The 8,080-nt window shown below is 38.3% G+C and overlaps 1 long non-coding RNA gene across 1 annotated transcript in view; it reads left to right on the top strand.

Annotated features, from left to right (window-relative positions):
• Positions 1–8,080, top strand: part of LOC110286193 — a 47,935-nt gene that overhangs the window by 626 nt on the left and 39,229 nt on the right. The window contains exon 2 of the long non-coding RNA XR_002377126.1: positions 602–717. This is a non-coding gene — a long non-coding RNA (uncharacterized LOC110286193). The remainder of the gene's footprint in view (positions 1–601; positions 718–8,080) is intronic.

The raw sequence follows: 8,080 nt of genomic DNA, 5'->3' as shown, positions 1-8,080 counted from the left end.
AGAGAGAGAGAGAGAGAGAGAGAGAGAGAGAGAGAGAGAGAGAGAAGATTCTCTATGGTTTAAGAGCTTTAATGGTTTAAGAGCTTTATTATAGAAATTCAGGGGAAAGAGCGAAGGGAGAGAGAGAAGGCTAGAGAGAAAGAGAGGAGAGGAGAAGACAAAGAGAAAGGGAAGAGGAGAGAGAAGTGAGAGGTAAGAGGTCAAAGGAGTGAGAGAGAGAGTAAAAGAGCATGGTGGGGGCTGAGCACCCCTTTTTATGGTCTTCACTGTTGCTAGGTAACTGGGGAGGAGTTTAGCCTGAAGGTCAGAAGCTTGGGCCATTGCCTACTTGACTACTGACCATACTCTTGTGTGGACTGTGGGAGGTGGTACCTTAGGCAGGGGCTGGAGTTCCAGGAGCATGAGGGAATGCCTACCGTGTCATATAAGTGAATTATGACCATTGGGGTTAAGACCTCAGCTCGACTGGAGACCAGTCTGCAATTCCCCACACCAGAATTAAGTATTTTCTTTCTTTTTAATGTTTGTTTTTATTAAAAGTGTATTTTTTGCTCATACAATATATCACAATTTAAGTTTCTCTTCCCTCTATACCTCCTAGCTTCCCCCAACCTTCCTATTCCTCCAGAACCATCCTCCTCCATTTCTTCTTCAGAAAACATCAGGTCTTTCAGAGATGACAGCCAGACTGGTCAAAACAATATACAGAAAGACAAGGTGAGAGGCTTCATACTGAGGCTGAACATAGCAACCCAATAGGAAGAAAAGGGTCTCAAGAGCAGGTAAAAGAGTTAGAGATGCACTCACTCACACTGTTAGTTATACAAGAACACAAAAGATCTATAACATATAGGCAGAGGACCTAGTGCAGATGCATGCAGGTCCAGTGCTTGCCATTTCTGTCTCTGTTAGCCCATGTGATTCGGTGGGCTGTGTTATCCTAAAGACTATAGAAGTCAGAAGGGTTATATCAGATTGCAATCACACTAGCAATGGAGGAGTGTTCCTCTTTCTCCACATCCATGCCAGCATCTGCTGTCACCTGAGTTTTTGATCTTAGCCATTTTGACTAGTGTGAGGTGGAATCTCAGGATTGTTTTAATTTGCATTTCCCTGATGATTAAGGATGTTGAACATTTTTTAGGTGCTTCTCAGCTATTAGGTATTCCTCAGTTGAGAAGTCTTTGTTTACTTCTGTACCCCATTTTTAATAGAGTATTTGTTTCTCTGGATTCTAACTTTTTGAGTTCTTACTATATATTAGATATTAGCCGTCTATCAGATATAGGATTCATGAAGATCTTTTCCCAATCTGTTGGTGGTCTTTTTGTCTTATTGACACTGTCCTTTGCCTTACAGAAGCTTTGTAATTTTATGATGTCCCATTTGTCAATTCTTGGTCTTCAAGCATAAGATGTTAGTGCTCTGTTCAGGAACCTTTCTTAAATACCTGTCCATGTATTTGAGGCTCTTCCCCACTTTTTCTTTTAGTAGTTTCAGTGTATATGGTTTTATCTGGAGGTCCTTGATTCATTTGGATTTGAGGGTTGTACAAGTGGATAAGAATGGATCAGTTTGCATTATTCTAGGTGCTGACCTCCAGTTGAACTAGCACTATTTGTTGAAAATGCAGTCTTTTTCCCACTAGATGGTTTTAGCTCCTTTGTTAAATATCAAGGGATCACCAGTGTTTGGGTTCAATTCTGGGTCTTCAATTCTATTCCATTGATCTTCTTGCAAGTCTCTGTACCAATACAAGGCCATTTCTATCATTACTGCTCCATAGTACAGCTTGAGGTCAGAGATGGTGAGTCACCCAGAAATTCTTTTATTATTGAGAATATTTTGCTATCCTGGGTTTTTTATTCTAAAGAAATTTGCAAATTGCTCATTCTAACTCTATGAAGAATTGTGTTGCAATTTTGATGGGGATTGCATTGAATCTGTAGATTGCTTTTGGCACGATGGCCTTTTTTTTTTTTTTAATCCTGTCAATCCATGAACATAGGAGATCTTTCCATCTTCTGTGATCTTCAATTTCTTTAACCAGAGACTTGAAGTTCTTGTTGTACATATCTTTCACTTGTTTGGTTAGATTCACACCAAGATATTTTATATTGTTTGTGACTCTTGTGAAGGGTGTCATTTCCCTAATATCTTTCTCAGCCCGTTTATTCTTTGAGTATAGGAAGGCTATTGATTTGAGTTAATTTTATATCCAGCCACTTTGGTGAAGTTGTTTATCATCTGTAGGAGTTTTCTGGTGGAGTTTTTATTAAAATTCTTTGAAATATCAGGAAATCAAAGTCTATACCTAGATGTGGGGCATTGGGCTATATACAGACAGTCTGGTCTCCAGTTGAGCTGAGGTGTAGAACCCTGGGACCCAGTGTTGATAATTCACCTACACGGGACAGGAGTTCTCTCATGTCTCCTGGTCCCTGGCTCCTGTCAAAGTTACCGCCCCTCACAGTCCCCACAAGACAAGCATGGCTAGTAGTCCTGAAGGCAATGTCCCAAGCTTCTGAAATTTAGACTAAACTCCTCCCCAGTTACCTAGCAACAGTAAAGATAACAGCACCCCATAAGAAGGGCTGTTTGGCCCCTCCTCACTCTCTTGCTCTATTACTCTTACTCCACTTACTCCCCTTATACTCTTCTTACTTTCTCCTCTCCTCTTCTCATTCTCTTCCTCTCTCTCCCTCTTACTCTCTAGCCTTTCTTCTCTCTCTCCCTTTCCCCTTTGTCTCCCTTTGGCCATGGCTGTTCTCTCTCTCTCTCTCTCTCTCCCCTCTCTCCCTTCTCTCCTTTCTCCCTGCCTCTCTACAATAAAGCTCTAAAACCATAAACTATCTCCTAGACTCAAGGTCTGCTACACTTATTCTCACCTGCGTGGGAACCTCTTTGCCTCAGCCCTCTCTCCTAAAACCCTGGTTTTGGGGGCTGCCCCTTGTCCACCCCCTGTCTAGTAGGATCAGTGGCTTAAATGCCTACCCATGGTGGAGTGGAAAGCGTCTGGCAGCCCCCCTCCCCCATGTCTGCCTGCCCAGAGCACAGAAGGAACTCTGGCCAGATGTGGGATATCCTCCCTCCCCCCTCTTTCCCCTATACCCCCTTTTAGTCCCCACACCTATATATAGCGATAGCAATATACACCAAAACAGTAGGCAACAGAAAATTAAGTGGAGAGAAACTTGAAGCAATCCCACTAAAATCAGGGACTAGATAAGGCTGCCCACTCTCTCCCTATATATTCAATATAGTACTCTTTTCTTGTAGAACAACTCAGTCAGAGGTCAAGGGAAGAGAATTTGAATTAGTCAGCTTGGAGAGCAGTTTGAGCCAGAAGAGCCAAGTTGAACCAGCCAGCCAGAGTTCAGAAACAGCTTTAAAGGATTAATTCTAGCAGTAAATCTCTGAGACTACAATTTTGTCTGGCAAATAAAAATTATTTTCACATTGCTACTTCTTGACGAAGAACTAATCCCCTTTTATCTCTTCTTATATGAGTTTCTTTTAATTGCTCATGTCTAAAGGAAATATGGGGACAAAGTGTGGAGCAGACACTGAAGGAAAGGCCATCCAGAGACTGCCCCACATGGGGATCCATCCTGGCTCTGGGAATGCCAGAGCCAGGAACTGGTTATAGGTGAGTTTATGAGCAGGGGAGGGGGGAAGGCATAGGGGGCTTCAGATGGAAACTAGGAAAGGGATAATATTTGAAATGTAAATAAAGAAAATATCAAATAAAAAAAGACAGAAAGAAAAGAAAAATCATAAGGGATGAAGTTTACTAATATCTCTTTCAGTGAATTTGAAAGTGCAATATATTTTCAACATATAAATTTTCTGAATATGTGTTAGATAATATAAAATTTATATATTTTATATCATAGTATATAATATACACTAATGTTGGCAATGGTTCACAAACTGTATTATACATGGTATAATATATATAATATTATATATATATAATATTATATATATATAATCTCTAATACCGTAAACCTATATGAATATGTAATATATTAAATATAGAGTTTGTTATAAATTCTTGCATATATATATACATATACATATGCACATATGTAGGGACATAAAATTCCATATATATGCATACATACATATGTTTGTATATATGTAAGTATTTGTTAATTTAGAAAACTATAACACAATTGTTTTTGTTGTAGTTACAATGTCATAATATCCACCATCTTAAATCTTTTAAATTCTATAGGAATTAACTCTATTTATGCTTTTTTACTGATTTTTTTTTGATGCGGTGTCACCTTTTAATTTAACAAATGTAATAAGTTCCCCAATCCCAGGGGTTATGAATTCTTGATCCTTATGGTTTGAGTAGGTTACACATTTGTGGAGCAGTGTAATCCACTCAAATCCAGTCAGAGAACAGCTGTTTGCCATAATAGCATTTTTTTTTTAATTATTGCAAAACAAGCACATTTGTATAACTATCTCTAAGTCTACATTGCTACCTCTATGGAACTGAAGAGAAGGCAGAAAGCATGTACAATCCAAAAGATTGGGAGAAGTCCTACAAAATATTAACTTTGGGGCATAACACAGCCACTGCAATCTTGAACTCACTGCAGTTAAGGTTACCTCCATTGGATCTGAAAAAGAAAGGGCTTGTCATAATCAGTTATCATTATGTACATAAAAGTTTAATTGCTCTCACCCTCTACCCTCTGTTATCTCCATTTCATCTCTGTCAACTCTCCCTCCTCCCTATAGATTTCTTTCCACATTAATGGCTTTTTTCTTTTCTTAGTGACCCATTATGTTTAATAAGGTTTATGTGTGTTTTAATGAATTTGGGGCTATCCATTCATGCTTGATAGGCTCTCCAGTGTGGACACAACTGAAAATAATGACTCATCCACTATCACAAACTTTTATTAACTAATATTTCAGCATGAAGGGATAGGACACCTATTTGCTCTTTCTCTACCCCTAATAATGACTGATTATGACAAGCCCTTTCTTTTTCAAACCCAATGGAGGTAACCATAACTGCAATGAGTTCAAGATTGCAGTGGCTGTGTTTTACCCCAAAGTTAACATTTTGTAGGTCTTCTCCCAATCTTTTAGATTATACATGCTTTCTGTCTTCTCTTCAGTTCCATAGAGGTAGCAATGTAGACTTAGAGATAGTTATACAAATATCTTGTTACGGGTAAACACTCAGCTGTTACTGTTTCTTAGCACCTGAGTATCCATGAATCTCCGCATTCAAACCCCTTAAATACAGACATGCCTCCCTGAATAAGAGAGACAGAATACCATTAACATTAGAAACAAAGATACTTTAGAAGCAGTTTGATGATGTGTCACCCTTTAATTTAACAAATGTAATAAGTTCCCCAATCCCAGGGGTTATGAATTCTTCATCCTTATGGTTTTGAGTGGGTTACACATTTGTGGAGCAGTGTAATCCACTCAAATTCAGTCAGAGAACAGCTGTTTACCAGAACAGCATTTTTTTTGTCATTATTGCAAAACAAGCACATTTTGCCTGATATGTTGGTATGGAAGTTCATAAAATTCACAGCTGGATAAATACTTACTGCTTTCCTCTACTCATAGACCCTATAGCCCATTAACAACTATGAATATTAGTCACAAGGATGGAACATCCAAGACTCTATGCTCTTCTTAGAAGATATCTACAGTTGACAGGTAACTTAACTGTCAACTTGTCACAACCTAGAGTCACTTGGGGAAGACATTTTTATCATGATGTCACACTGTCCTGGAACTTTCTCTAGATTGGGCTAGACTTAAAGTCACAGAGATTCACTAACCTCTGCTTCCCTAGTGCTGGGATTAAGGACATGAACCATCACTTCCAGCTTTGGGAAGAGCTTGTTAATTGAGGATTGAGTATGAATCAGTTTGGCCTGTGAGGCTTCACCTTGTTTGTTAATTTATGTTGAAAGTTCAGCCCAATGGGGCCAGCACCATTTGTTAGGCTTGATTTTGATCTATATAAGAAAAGAGAAAGCAAGCAATAAAGGAAGCTGGCATGTGTATATTTCCCTATGCTCCTGACTGTACAATATGTGACTAGCTACATTGACTTCTTGCTATAGTAACTTCTAATATGATGCACTGTAAGTTGAAATAAATCCCTTTCTCCCATAAATTGCTTTTTCTTGGGGTATTTATTACAGCATCAGAAATTAAATTAGACAGCAACAAAGAGGGATGAGTAGATCCTGTCTCATTATAGGGACATCTAGATTTATTAACAACTTACACAGCAATATCCTTCTTATACTGTTATTATTTCATAAACCATAATTCTAGAAACAACAGTATCAAGGCATGCAGGGTATTTTCATTATAACTATTATTTGTTATCCTTTTCTCATATATTGCATCCTAACTATAGTTTCTCCTCCCTACACTCCCTCCATTCCATCATCCAACCTCTCCTCTCTCCCAAATCCACTCCTCTTCCATTTCCCTTTAGAAATAATCAGGCCTCCCAGGGTCATCAAGAACAGCATAATAAGTTACAATAAGTCTAGGCACAAACCCTCATGTCAAGGCTGAATAGACAAATTAGAAAGAATAAAAGGGGTACTAAAAGCAGGCAAAAGAATTAGACAATTTGATTTTTCACTGTTAGGAGTCCCACGTGAACACTAAGCTATACAACATATATGTAGATGAGCTAACTCAGACCCATATAGACTCCCTTATTGTCATTCCAGTCTCTGTAAGCCCCTATGAGTCCTGCCCAGTTGATTCTTTGGGCCTTTCCCTTGTGGTGTCCTTGACCCCTCTGGCTCCTGAGTTCTTCCTTCCATTCTTCCTCAAGGTTCCCTGAGCTCTGTCTAAAACATCCCCGCTACAATTTTTCCTGTCTATTATTTTTAAATAATATTTTCATTGGGTTATAAAGTAGTTGGTTTTACATGGCTTCCTCATATAACTTATTCACTGTTAACCCAACCCTGGACACATTATCCTACTACCTGCATAAACTTTTGACCACAGTATTCCTCCTCTATTAATCATATTACTGTGTTCTACTATATACTCTTCCTACTTTTATTGCATTATATTATACCCTTAAGATGCCCTTTCTAGTCTAGTTTTCACATTTACTCTAGGTTAAATATATAAATGAATATTTCAAAGCTACGAACAATAAAAGGGAACATGCTGTGTTTGTTTATCTGGATATAGTTTATTTCACTCTTTATAATTTTTTCCAAGTTCTATGTATTTACTTGTACATTTCCTTTTTTCACAGCTGAACAAAATTCCTAGTTATGGAAAACATTTTTCATTATCCATTTATCTGTTGACACCTAGGCTGATTCTGCCCCTTATTGAAAATAGATTCATATCTCTTAGAACATACATTGATTATAGTATGTATTCTCTTTATTCATCCCAGGTGGTTCCCATCTTCCTCACATTTGAATTTATCTCCTTCTGTCTCTCATCAGGAAAGAACAGGATTCTAAGAGACAGCAGATCATAAAAACAAATATAAGATATAAAATTATACTAAATTTGGACAAGAAAACCCACAGAGAGAAAAGATCTCCAAGAGACCCACTCATTCATTCACCACTGGGGAAGCCAATAAAAATACTAAACTGAAGGTGTAATATGTATGCAGAGGACCTACTACAGAAGTGGGCAATCCTGTGCATGCTGCTACAGTCTTTCTGAGTTCATATGAGCCTTGCTGATTTGATTTAGGGAGCCTGAACACCTGGTATTCTCCATCTGCTCTAGCTCTTGCACTCATTATTTCTTCTTCTGCAGGAATCCCTAAGCTCCAAAGTGAGGGATTTTATAGAGACATGCCATCTAGAGCTGGAGGTTTCAAGGTCAATCTGTTCAATGTCTGGCTGTGGGTCTCTGAATTTGTTCTCATCTGCTGCGGGAGGAAGCTTCTCTGATAATGACAAGATTTCATTTTATTGCTACAATTCTTTTTTTTTTGATTTTTAATATTTTTATTACATATTTTCCTCAATTACATTTCCAATGCTATCCCAAAAGTCCCCCATAGCGCCCCCCAATTCCCTAC

The sequence above is a fragment of the Mus caroli genome, chromosome X, assembly GCF_900094665.2.
Source record: "Mus caroli chromosome X, CAROLI_EIJ_v1.1, whole genome shotgun sequence".
NCBI classification, from domain to species: Eukaryota; Metazoa; Chordata; class Mammalia; order Rodentia; family Muridae; genus Mus; species Mus caroli.
The sequence above is the reverse complement of the archived record's forward strand: the minus strand, read 5'-3'. Positions and strand labels throughout refer to the sequence as shown.